The sequence below is a fragment of the Rhipicephalus sanguineus genome, chromosome 10, assembly GCF_013339695.2.
Source record: "Rhipicephalus sanguineus isolate Rsan-2018 chromosome 10, BIME_Rsan_1.4, whole genome shotgun sequence".
NCBI lineage: Eukaryota > Metazoa > Arthropoda > Arachnida > Ixodida > Ixodidae > Rhipicephalus > Rhipicephalus sanguineus.
Genome location: NC_051185.1, coordinates 27,102,531 through 27,116,430, shown reverse-complemented (window position 1 = coordinate 27,116,430; position 13,900 = coordinate 27,102,531).

Here is a 13,900-nt window from a genome sequence, read left to right as displayed (position 1 = left end):
AGACGGGGCGTGAATCCATCGCGTGCGGAAGCCACACGTAGCGGCTTCCATATTCAATCGAGTCGTAAGTGAGCTCAGCAAGAGCTGTGATCCCAGACAGGGCTGGGAGAGTTCCGAACGAAGGGGGCGGGACGAAGTTGTGGCTCGAACATGTTGTGTTGCTGTTACGCCAGCCTGCCGCAGCAGGGACGTAGGCGATCAATACTGAGTGGAGCTAGTCCCAAACAAGCAGTCGAATGTTGCGTTCCTTTGGTCGCGTATACGCTTTGTGGTAACGGCAGAGAGGAGCCTACACGGAGCACTGAATAATCTCTCTGTTTTCTGCAGCGAAGAAAGTGCGCTCACCCGGGCTCCCCATAGAGCATTTCGGTGTTTGCGAGCCGAGTTTCCTTTCACGGGACTTCGGCCATGCACGTAAACCTTTTAATTTACTTATACGAACGTTAGAGACAAACACGTCAGCGCACTCGGCGATGGCGGCTGTTTGTGCACTCAGTAAAGAAGAAGGCACCTTCGTATGATGTATGCTGCATTTCGCGAGGGATAATTGTATACACTGTTGGAGCGTAGCTGTTCTCCCAACTGATGTGCAGGTGGCCCACACGTTTGTACGATGAAGTGGCGGCAAAACGCGGAATGATAATGATGGTTCTAATGGCGAATATGATGGAGACTTTGTTGATGACGGAAGAAGGAAAAATTTAGGAACGCTTAAGCTTCACCTTTAAGAGTTGAAAGCGATAGCGATCCAAGTGCGTACTTGGATCACTATGTGTGTGTAACGGAATGCGCGCAATAAGGTGTGTGCCTTATGTAATGGATAGCATGCTTTAAACCAGGAACAATTATGCGCGAGAAATTTTTTCGAAATTGCGATGCACCCACTACGTGGTGATAAGGGAATACGCGCAGTAATGTGTGTGCCTTTTATAATGGGTGGCTGGCTTTAAACCACCGAGTCGTTATGAGATTCACATGGCATGACGCCCGATGGCAATTTACGCTTGTACCACGCAATATTACTGCGATATTGCATCTCGCACTGTGACACCTGTATATAGGACGCGTATTTGTGGGAAGCATGAAAGTTACTTTCAGTGCAGTTCCAAGCAGAGACGTGGCTGTGTGGTAGAACATCTGCTTGCCACGTAGACGGCCTGGGTTGGGTTCTGACTCGGACCCAACATTTTTATTACTCATTTTATTTTCAGCTTTCTTGATTTTTCTGTCACAGACAAGATGATTATCTTTCGCTCACAACCAACGACGCCGACACCGACACCGGAATTTCTGCTAAACGAGCTTTTAACGCTATCGCGTTAAAATAGAGTGATGATACATGATGATGTACTTTATTCAGTATTGCCTGACACACTCAAAGGGTCTATCTAGCGGTGGTGCTCCGATGAATTTTGCCAGCTGCCTTTTGTCGCCGTTGATGTCGCCGGTGGCCGTGTACAATTTGGGAACGTAAAGTACGAAAAGTAAGAACGTTGTTATCTCGACGGCTACTAGATACGCCAATAACTATAGTCTATATTTGAGTACGGAAGCGTATTGTTCAACACAGAAGTTAGAGAAACTGGAACAAAAATTTCATTTTGCATTGGATGAACATTTTCTTTTTTTAATTCGTCAAGTCAAACGCCTGCTTTGACGGCGACTTAGACCTAAACAACGGGCTTCTGTCGCATCACAGTTAACACGCGATCAGCAAACAAATTAATTGTAGTCTTTCTTAGAGCGGTCACATATGAATAGTGATAAAACGCAGCACGTTATTACCTACTAATACTTGTACTAAAGCGAGACAAAGAATAGTCATTCATTCATTTATTCAGTCAACCAGCGCATGTTTCTAGCCTTATTTTCCTCCGGCACATGCTATTGCGTAACTACAAATCAATCTAGTTACAATATGGCGAAATATGTATACTGGCTGAGTCTGAGCAAAGCAGGGCAACTAAATTTAAACGTAACGTTTACATAGAATGAGTTAAGTCGTCACCCTTAATATGGATTACTGTACTCCCCCGTTATTAACGTAAGCTCACCTTCGTCTATCTCGAACCACATAGGTAATTCACACAGGCTATTTAGGAGCAGTTTAGTACCTCAATATAATAACACTGAACCTCAAACTACCTTGAAAGTTTTACTCCAGAGCATTCTGTGATCTTATATGCAGATCTAATGCATTTCGCATACTCCTTCACTTCTGATGTTTCCACACTTCATCTAACTTCGCTTCGAGCGTCACACGGCATATTAAGTCCACGCCTTGAGCCATTGAACAAGAGCAATTCAGCATTCCTTTCTTTCACAGAAGCAGAATGCCAACAGAACGTTTCAATACCTAGCAAAATTCAGAGGCACATCAATGGAAGAAAGTAAAAAAAAGCAAGTTCAAAGCATTTACGAATAACGGGAATACGATCGCCTGCTGGGACCTGAAGCGCTCTTGAATCGTTCGAGATTTGATGCGAGGTTTTAGAGGTGAGGAAGATCGAATCAAGAAAAGTGAGCCGTTTAATTATAAAGCGGCTTCTTAGATACGGCAGTCTTGTCCATTAGCCTCTCTACTACGAAACGCTTCATAACATGCAGCTTCATTAGCGACATCAAAGGAGGCAAAGGAAAGTGGAGTGGAATTTCTTCGGGTTTGTCGGAGTTGAGTGATTTATTCTTTTCGTAGTGGAAACGTGAAAACTAAGAAAGAAAAAAGGCCATCCACGAGAGAACGCAGCTTTTAACGCAGCCGAGAATAACTACGCTTTGAAATAATGAATGTCTGTCTTGAACCACTGAGCACTGCGGCAGGCTTCGCAATGTCCAACTCATCTGAAAACAGACCATCGAAAACGTTGTCCAAACAGCTCACTTGCCCAAACCGCTCAGTTTCCTGTGCTGTACAGTCACGATGGGTGGGAACAAAGTATCAAATAATAGCATAATAAAGCGTAAAATTCGGCTAGAATGTTCATTCGTATGGCAGCACTTGATGTACGTATCAATTCTTTCTTGTGTTCTTTTTCAGCGGCGTTTCTTAATAAAATGCTATTGGCTGACTACAATACCTCCTTCTGAGTGAATTAGTTTTCAATTAATTTTCGTTTGATTCCATGAAAAATTTAAGTTTTGCTGCATGGAAGACTGATGACACACTGTATTCTACGCGATTAAAACAACAAATTAGGGTCAGCACAAGAAATCAGGCTTCTCGCAAAGTGAAGTGGCGCTTCCTTCTGTTCATTCTACAAGGTTCGAATGAAGCATGTGTAAGCTAACGCCTGAAGGAGTGCCATTTTCTCCCAAATATATTTTATCTTTGCTACCAGCCGCAGACAATAGTTGTTTTGCAGACGCACTTCTTGTCACTGCATAATAAAGGCACGCGAAACCCCTGTGGTGGTTATTTTCTTTGTGAATCCAAACATGTAAGCAAATTTATCCACCTAGCCCGTCCCTCCGCCCGTCCCGTGAGTCTTCACGGGAAAAGCAGCGCAAAAGAAAACGCCAACACGAGATGACACAGGACAGGCGCTGATGACACAGGACCGGTACAGGTCAGTGCCTGTCCTATGTTGTTCTTCGTCTCGTGTTGCAACTTTTTTTTTTGCGTTTCTCCTACCACGATGAGCCACTAGCCCAGTTTCGAACGCTATTGCAGTCCCATGGATCGACGGAATAGAACGAACTAGAATGGCATGCGATGGGATGTGATGGAATGTAATGGAGCGGATGGGAACAAATTAATAAAAATTACACCATTTCCCGCTAAAGGGGACCATCAGGCGATGCGAAGCCGAAGCACTTGCACGATCGCGTTCCGTGGGCGTTCTTTGGGCATGCTACCGACATCGCGCCGTGGAACGCGAAGAGGAACGCTACGCGCGTCTTGTCTTCCCTCTAGCCTGGCTGTTAATTCTGACAGGGTGAGCGGGCAACGCGGTCGGCAGGCGTGCGAGAGGGGGGCAGCATAGGAGAGGAGAGAGAGGGGGAGGGAACGCGCATGCGCTGGTGCTCATCGCGGCGTTGCGCAGAAGAGAATTTCGGCATGTCTAGCCCGCGTTTCAGTGGAAGAGTGGAAAGGGGGAGGGGAGAGAGGAAGTGGAGAGGGATAGGGGAGAGGGAAAAGGGAGAGGGGAGGGAAGAGGGGAAGTGGAGAGGGGACAAGAGGAGAGGGGAAGTGGTGAGGGGAGGGGATAGGGAAAGTGGAGAGGGGGAGGGGAGAGGGAGAGAGGAGAGGGTATGCTCATGCGCAGTAAGGGTGGTCACGCCGCACAATACCACCACCACCACCACCACCGGATTGAACTCCGCCATAAGATACTTCGCATCTAAAATAAAGGTCCGTCCGAACGACCGGATGTATTGCGAAAGAATGTTTGACGACAAGCGAATGAGCGCCTGCCAGAATATTCAGATTGCAGACTACCAGTTCCGTCTACAAAAATAATTCGCAAAATGTTCTACACCCTCACCTTTAGTAAAACATTCCACATAATAGCCAGCTTATACACCTGCCTAGTGCAGCTGTCATGCACCAGGATTCCAAAGGCAAGGTCATACAAAATTCGCGTGTTATTTATAAACCTCTTCACAAGATCAGCCTTAGCGACACGTTCATAAAATACGCAGAGTAGAGAATCTCTTCCGGCATGCCGTTGCGACAAGTGTGGGTGCGTCTTAGATACGGTGTCACTGAAGCCTTTTCTTTTTCGTTTTTGGTGATTTTAGCACATTTCGAGCACTTATGCCACCTCGACAAGAAGGATTGCGCTGTTTTAATCCGAAATTCGGTAAAATGCTAGTGTTTTGCTCTGTGCGAGGGATTTAAGTGAACCGCAGTAAGTTAAATTGAGAACGAAGAGATGGTTTAAGAATGTCATGAGTGTTTTAGCTATAAGACCGTTCTCCTCCAGCTGCTCGTAAAGTGGTGCGCCTTAGAGCATGCACTTTTTCCGGCACATCCTGTATGCTGTAAAGTAAGCTTTGAAAACTTGGCACTCTTGAAGGATTCAGCGGTGTCGACTGTAGAGGGAAAAAAAAAAACTGGGGAGTTAGTGATTTGAAGCGTTGGTAAATATAGACTTACAGCGCGTTAAAGCGTCGTCAAACTGCTTTTCACGCCAATAAATTAACGCGGCAAAACATTAGTGAGGAAATCTTAACGGACTAATTCAATGAACCTCTCTTTAATGGTGCAGAGTTGTGAACTTCGGAGCTTGGCAGTTCAATTCTTTTTGTTGCTGGTGTCTGGAACGTTGTAGGTCAAAATTCTATTCCCTGCAGTAAATTTATCGGTTTCGTTAACAGATGATTCTACAAAAATACTTTAATCGTATCACTCTAAAGCAAAAAAACTTTATCCAATCTGGATAATTGTCTTCAGAACGATTTCTTCCTTTTACATCAAGTTCTTAAATATTCATAGTTGGTCCCCGTCACACTTTACATTATGGTTTACATATTTCCATTATACACTTAGTTCTACATCGATCAGCTAATTAATGAACACTTATAAATTATTATTTATTAATTATTCGTTAACTCTGGGACACACGAACCAACTCCAGATTGACCAGTGAAATACGGATACACAATCGCGGCGCAAGAAATACCGCTCCGGATCGACCAGTGAAAAACGCCATTAATCGCGGGCCACTCCCAAAGAGTACTAACCTGCAACGAAGAGGTCCACACGAGACTCAGTCACCACTATGGCGGCGGAAGTGACGTTCTCGCGGTAAGTGACGTTGCACACGTAGCTTCCGCTGTCGGAGCGCTCCAAGCGGTTGAGCCGCAAAGCGGGCGGGTCGCTTAGCAACGAGAAGAACGCCCTTCCCGACCAAGATGGCTGCTTCCAGTGCGTTCCGTCCACCAGGCCGGTAGTTCCTCCCACCGCCGCCGTTGCGGACGACCAATCTGGCGCTTCGATAGCGTACACCCTCTTCGCCTGCAGGTGGCCGTTGGTGTAGTAAGGCGAGCCGCCATATTCTTGGTAGGCGTGGGTGGCGACGTGGAACCAGACGGCTGCCATTGGTTCGCGGATCGCCGTGACGATGGGGCACGGAAGTGACGTCGGTTCCCCTTCCAAGACGCTCAGGTGAATGGGCGCGTTTGGGATTCTCTCATCTGCAAAAGAAAGAACTATAGAAGAATGTAAGAGATACCTCGACTAATATGTGTCACCACTTCAAAGTTCACCTTGATGTATGTGTTTTCGTTGAAGCGAGGAGAATCAGTATAGATAAAGGGCAAAATTCGTGAGCGTTTTAAGCGAAGCTTCTATAACTCAGATTTCGGCGTCGTACGCAGAAAAACCAGGTGCTCGCTAGCGCTAGGAAATGCCACCCTCTTAGGTGCACCGGTTGCACGTGTATTTGTAGGCTCCGTTTTGAATAAATGTGACGCTCTCTCAATCGTGGTTCTGTCCGCGATCAGCCGCCCCGCCACGGTGGTCTAGTGGTTATGGCGCTCGACTGCTGACCCGAAGGTCGCGGGATCGAATCCCGGCCGCGGCGGCTGCATTTTCGGTGGAGGCGAAAATGTTTGAGGCCCGTGTACTTAGATTTAGGCGCACGTTAAAGAACCCCAGGTGGTCGAAATTTCCGGAGCCCTCCACTACGGCGTCTCTCATAATCAAATCGTGGTTTTGGGACGTTAAACCCCAGATATTATTATCCGCGATCAGCCGTCTTTGACATGGCCATCTGATCTTTTATCGAGATGATCGATGTGTCTTGTCGTTCCATGTTGTCACGTTTGATTGTTGTCTGGATAGGAACTCATGACCGTTGTTGCCTGTAGCAATTGCTGCGCTGCTAAGCACGTGGATGAAGGTCCAATTCCTGGCCTGGAGGAAGAAAACAGTTAGGAGTGAGCATTGCGCAATGTGATAAGAGAGAAAGAAAGAGATAATAAGTTTATAAATTTCAGGTTTTATCAACATTTATTTCTCGTCGCGCATTTGTGGCACCTAAAACGCCCATACAAAGCGAGAGCAACGACGCTTGTGTTCTAGCGCTCGCACAGGAGTTGGCTAATTTGAAACCACAAGGCCACCTCTGCAGTCTCCTTTTTTTACGTAACGAGGAGTAGGGAGGCACGGCTACGTAGCACTGCGCGCACAGAGTTGCTATTTATTGGTTGTTCAGGCGCGTATTGAAAAGGACAATCGAAAGCGGTGAGCGGTAAAGCTGATGGATGGGAGGCGTTTCCACCACAGCACACGGTTGGGAGAACCCTGCAAAGGATGTAAAATGATAACAGCTGGCGCCCTTAAAAAAAAAAGAAACAACGTTGCATTCCGAAACTGGACGCTGCTGTCTTCAGTCATGTCATGAAACCCATCAATTTCTGACATAGCAAGTGCCCGGCGGCTCTGCCTAATCTCACGAAACAAGCTCGTCAGGGTTGCTGAGTCTCGGCAGTCTTTTGGTCGTAGTGCACGCCGACTTCCACGTGTACGATAAAATATGGACGACACTGGTGACGTAGCAAAAAAAAGTGAAAAAGAAGAAGAGGGTCGACCCAACGAGGCACTTCCGCTGGTACGGAACACTTCCGCAGCATCCCTACTGGCCATTACATCACCTCAGCCATGGTGGCGTGTGTGAATTTTCTTTTTCTTTTTTTTTGTGCGAAGCTCCCGCGAAATCTCGCATTGCCTCATCAAGGTGCGTAATGGCTCCCTCGACGCACTCCCCCATTTCCGGGTCTTGTCGGATTTCTTTTCCTTCCTGTCTGTTTATTTCTTCGCGCCCGAAATTCACCGTGACAGCATTGTTTCCTGCTCATTTCCCGATGCTCTAACCGGACGCTGCAGCCCGCAGTGCATCATAAAACAAGTGTTACCCTCACGGCTGTCGTGATAACACAGGTGGGCCTGACTGTTGTGCAGGCCACCATTCATTGCGACTTCCTGACACTACCCCTTAATCATTATGCGGGAGAGAGAGAGAAAACATGAGGGGGAAAGGCAAGGAGGTCAACCAGACGAGCGTCCGGTTAGCTACCCTGCACTGAGGATAAGGAAATAGAGAATAGAGAGCGAGAAAGAAGCTGAGCACTGCATGCACTCAGGGGTACGAACGATCACTAAGGCCGGAGTTCTCTCACATATACGTGGTCTTACCAACAGAAATGAGCATGTAGCATTCGATAAGGATGCTGTAGTTATTGTTCGCATCTTTTTTTCCAAACTATAACAGTTCCTGGGAGAAGCTGATATTCGCGCGTAATGAGCCAGTGTTGTTTCAATCCGCTAAAATGGCGAGTTCCATCGCTTGTGTTGTCCCGTGTCCTTCCTCCTACGTAGCTTTCGTCTACTGTCAGCGCGATAAAATTTACACTATTAGGGCAAAACAAACACGGGGTCCGCCCTCAAGGCACGGAAAAAGGTGGGCCCATATCATACTGACTGGGACCTTCACCTCGATGAAGCATCAGAATTACAAGTTTACGAGTATCCACGCTAATACAACAGAATACGTCAACACTGCTCAAAAAACAAAAAACAATATTTTTCAACACGTTGCTAACTATTTATCGATGAATAACTGCTAGATAACAGGCTAACAATTATTCTTGACTTGTACTACTTCGAGGAAATGGACCAGAGGCGTAGCCAGGATTTATTTGGCGGGGAGGGGGGGGGGAGAGGGAGGAAAAGTATGGGGGGGTGGCTTAAACTGCCCCAATCCCCCCCCCCCTCCACCTGCTGGCTATGCCAGTGAAATAGACAAGCTGAGTAAGAAACTATGCGTATTAAGATTATTAGCTCATTAGGCACTTTAGAAGGCTGAACTTTATTACCGTGTTATTCCTTCCCAACGTACGTTAGATAGATGCCGAGCTAGTACGTTTAAACTACTGGAATACTCAGTTTTCTGCGAAAAGAACTGGTATTATATTTTTTTCGCCTTCTTTATGAATCACCCAATTCGACACGGCGGCCTCTTCCCCCCTCCCCTCCTCCCCCACCCCCACTCTGGCAGTTGCCCCCCTCCCCTTCTCCCTTCTGGTGGAGAGGGCACGAAGCATATACACGCGATAGCTAAGGAAATCAGTTCCAACTAGAGCTGTGCACGGGCCGTATTTTCAAGCCCGAGCCCGGCCCGGGCCCGTTGACTTTGTCGAAGGCCCGCCTGAGCCCGACGGCAAAGGGCTGCGAGCCCGCCCGGCCCGGCCCGACGTACGAAAACACCATCCCGGGCCCGGTCCGGCCCGGCCCGGCTTTTTGAAGGTTCGCTGCGGGCCGTTCGCGCGATGTATCGCGTGGTCGAAATCGCGCGATCGCTCGGTTTTTTCACATTTGGAAACCGTCGCTCATCACCCGGAAGTCACAAAACACCCGAACCGGATGTACATTAGCGACGTACTAAGCACATCAGATGTACACCAACAAATAACGTAATAATTATGCACGTGCATATAAAAAATACTGCGAGACAATCAATGGTAAACGTTTTACGTACCAACATGCAACAAATATTTTATTTTCATTGGATACCTGCGACAGCGCGGCACATTTTGCTATACAAGTAGACGGCCTCAGGCCAGCAACAATGGAGTTCGCTCGCCAAAGCCGTCACGTGCATGGGGTATGCCCATGCAAGCGTCAGCTTGCACGAAAGCGATCTACGGCGGGTCGCGGTCGCGTGAATTTTCACTCATATGGGATTTGGCCTTAAATCTAACGCGAACAGTCGCGTGGCGCCGCCACTAGCTCATGTGGTGTTACTTCTCTGTTTGTCGGAGTGCAACAGGGGCAGTGCTTTACCTGTTCCCCTTTTGTTTAATGTAGCGAATGGAAAAAAGCGGTAAAGGGCGGTCGCGGAAAAGGCGCTGTATGCGTGCTGGAAAACAATTCCCGCTCATTCTCTATATTTCGGGCTTGAGTCGGGCTTTGCGCCGGGCCCGAGCCCGGCCCGATGAAACTGCAAGTAGCCCGAGCCCGGCCCGGGCCCGAGGTGAAAATACATCGGCCCGCCCGAGCCCGGCCCGCGGGCCGGGTCGGGCTTGGGCTTTCGGGCTACCCGGAGCCCGTGCACACCTCTAGTTCCAACCTTGAAGAAGACAAGTCCACTTGTCGAAACGTCGGCTTGAGAACCCGCCCCCTGTTTACGAATCTTTTCATCGCAAGCTTCCATCTTTCAATTCCTGCCGTTTGTTTGCTATTATATTTAGTGAGATGTGAAACTCTTTATGGGGCTGGGTTTCTGTTCTTTGTTTTCGTGTCCGGCAAATGTCGCCGGAAAAAAAAAATGTCGCCGGAAATGAAAAAAAAATGCATAGTTAAACATGATGTTCGAAACAGTGCTTATGCTACTTTATTCAGCTCACAGTGTATTCACAAAATGCGCATTTTCTGAAGTACAGTCCTTAAGAGGCTTTCTGAGCAAACGAAGGGGAACGAAATGGCGTTCACCACGCTAATGCTCCGTAACCACCGAGGTACATTATAGACAGGTGCTAGCATTTAAAAGCAGGGTAATGTCGAGGAAATAACGAAATAATAGTTTCGGATTATTCCGTTAAAGTTAAAACAAAGTGGTTTTCTAGGGAAAGCCTCGTGCACAGCGGGATCTCTTGAGCTTAACATATAGGGATATGATAATATCAAAATAAACTAATGGGTTGAACATGTTCGCAGTAATAGAATCGAATTCAAATCAGAAGCGCATACAGAAAAAAAAATTTGATAACTTCAAAGCGATTTCGCCATTTCTCTGGGAGATTTCTGCGCGAGCGTACGCTAAGCGTATTACCATGCGCTGGACGTATAAGCGAGGTATGGCGCTGTTAACCGTTCGTTCAGATGAATATTTGGAAAAAGAGCGTAATATATAAAGATATGGAAAGTAAGAACGCTTACGACATGGTTTCCAATTCATCTGACAGTTTATGGCGCGGAGCGTACGCGCAGTGCTTAAAGTTCCGAGTGGTAAAGTTTTTTGAAACTTCAGTCGTAGACCGGCACCGTTTGAGGTAACATCGTAGAAAGGACATCGCTTCGAAATGCGCATTCTGAAAAGCTCTCTCGCTTTCCGTGAAGGTCTTTGAGAAGTAACAGCACCGGGCGTTTGAATTAATCGCAACATTTGGCTGACGATCTGACACGGCGAGATGTTGAAAGTGACGATTCAGCTCCGTAAGAAAAACCCATCGTCACGCGAGACCCATTCCGGAGCCTATGTTTCTAAGTGCGTAGCACTTTAGGGGCCCGACTTGCCGTCCATCTACTGTCTTATGCCGCATGGTCACGCAGTCGTCAATGCAGTCCTAAAACAATGTTAACAATGTCCAGTATTGCATCCATTGTGCATCTCTGTTTCCTAAAACCTGTTAAGCAGTTGGAGAATACACCGGTTCTGCTGCACCACCACTGAAGTCTTGCATCAATCATTCAGACGAGCGAAGGAAAGAGTGCAGAACACGATGTCAGACAGGGAGTGCCACAAGGAAGCGTACTCAGCCCTTTTCTTTTCAACTGTGTTATGGCTGATTTAGCTAAAAGACTGCCTTCTAGGTTGAAATACTCTTTATATGCAGATGATGTGTGCATTTGGGCATCTGGCACGGACGCACGGTTAATTCAGATTGCATTGCAAGACGGCATAAATATTATTAACAACTTTTTAAAAGAAAGAGGAATGGTTCTGTCGCACGCAAAGACAGCTGTATTGCCCTTCACCCGTAAGAAGTTAAAAAACTTCAATCTCAATTTCGAAGGCGAACCACTAATGACTGTGACACAGCATCGGTTTCTCGGAGTAATACCTGATAGGCAGCTATCATGGGCACCTCACATAAAGAAACTCGAAAACGAGGTGAATATGCTTGTGAATATACTCCGCAAAATTGCTGGGACATCATGGGGCGGATCTGTATCATCCATGCTCGCTGTTCACAATGCGTTAATACGACAAAAAGTTGCATATTCTGCAGCAGTCTTACACGGCCTTTCCCGCACTTCAGAGGAGCGACTTCAAAGACTATTAGCTAGGGGACTGCGCGTCTGCCTAGGTGTTCCACGAGCGACTTCCAGCAGCCTTGTCATAGCTGAGACTCGACAAGCACCCTTTCCAGTCATGAGAACAATCGAAACATGCCGCCATTTTTTTCGCTTACAGACGCAACACAAGGACCACCCATTGGCACTGGAGATTTTACGAAGGGATCAAAGCAATGCCCATGAAGAAATACAGAGTAAGGTACATATAATACCAAGAAATGAAATTTGGAGCTCCGAAATGGACTATCCTCCATGGCTACTTGCAATACCAAGCATTGAATTCTCAGTAGATGGCATTATCAGAAAGAGAGACATGTTCATCCAAGCTGCTCAACAACTAGCGCTTTATCAGATACACATGCGGTATCCAGGGCACATACAGGTTTACACAGATGGCTCAAGTATCACAACGTCTTCAACATCGGCATTTATCATACCACAGCTCAATATTCAGGAATCATTTAAATTATGTCGCACGACGTCATCTACTACAGCTGAGCTTTTCGCTATTCTGTATGCTATAAAGTTCATAAACTCGGCAGCAGACGCGAGAAAATGGGTACTTTTCAGCGACTCACAGGCCGCATTAAGATCACTCTCGAGTACAAGCACGACAGTAATTAGTGATAGCATGACATACGAAACGCTGAAAGAGCTCACCAAAGCAAGCAAGGCGCAACATGAAATCAAATTCCAGTGGATACCTGGCCATTGCAACATTCCTGGAAACACAGCTGCCGATGAAGCGGCACGACAAGCACATCGTAAAGATGTTACTATTTATTTACCAATTTCGAAAAATGAATTGCGTGGTATTATAAAGGCTACAGCTTCCAGAATGAGCAAAACTGCTTGGTTTGACCAAAGTACAAAGAGCTGTGGTTTATATCACATCGATCCATTCATTGAATTCAAAATTACGATAGCATTAGACAGAAGTATGGAAACTCTTATTCACCGATTGAGGCTAGGCACCGCATACACAAAACATTTTTTGCACAGAATTGGTAGAGCTGAAACTCCCGAATGCGAATGTGGATTTATAGATGAAGACGTATGTCACCTTCTCATAGACTGTCCACATCATGACACGCCGCGACGCCGTCTTAAATCGGAACTGTTGGCATTAGACCACAGACCGTTTAGCTTGAGGAAACTTCTGGGCCCGTGGCCAACTAGAGTTTTACAGACGCACTCCTTAAAAGCGTTAACACGTTTCTTACAAGACAGCGGCATTGCTGACAAGTACTAAGAAATACCGAACCTTCATTTGTATAACACATGTCGTACTTATTATGCGCAGTCTCATATGACACCCATCATATGTGTGCGCTGAAGTGAATAACGTATCGTCTGTTATGTACACACACGAGCGAATACATCTTGTTAAAGAACAGATGTGTGCTCTACTGTTTTTGTGCTGGTCGGACCAAATATTAACGACGGACATTATCAGAGACTTCATTCGCTGACTTTGGAACATTTCTTTATCATTTTGTTGTGATATGTGCCTATAAGTGTGTTTTTGCATATGTGTGCCCGAGTGTTCCATTTTACATGAACTGCCTTGTATGTTTTACTTTAAGATATCACTCAAGGGCTAAGGAGTAGCCGGCGCCATAATTGTGCGCCAACATCTCCTTATATATCATATCAATAAAAAAAAAAATGTTAATAATGCTCAAAAGGAACGCAAAATAAACGAACAAGGCCTGAATTAATGTAAACTACAGAAATAACCTAGAATTAATCGGAGTGATATACCTAAAATCGCGAAAAACGCTTTTGAAACATTCGCCTGAGGCCCGCGCCGCGCAAGAGAGTGCGCCGCCGCCTCGGCAAGCACGCGATTTCCGACACGGCAGAAAGAGCGCGACC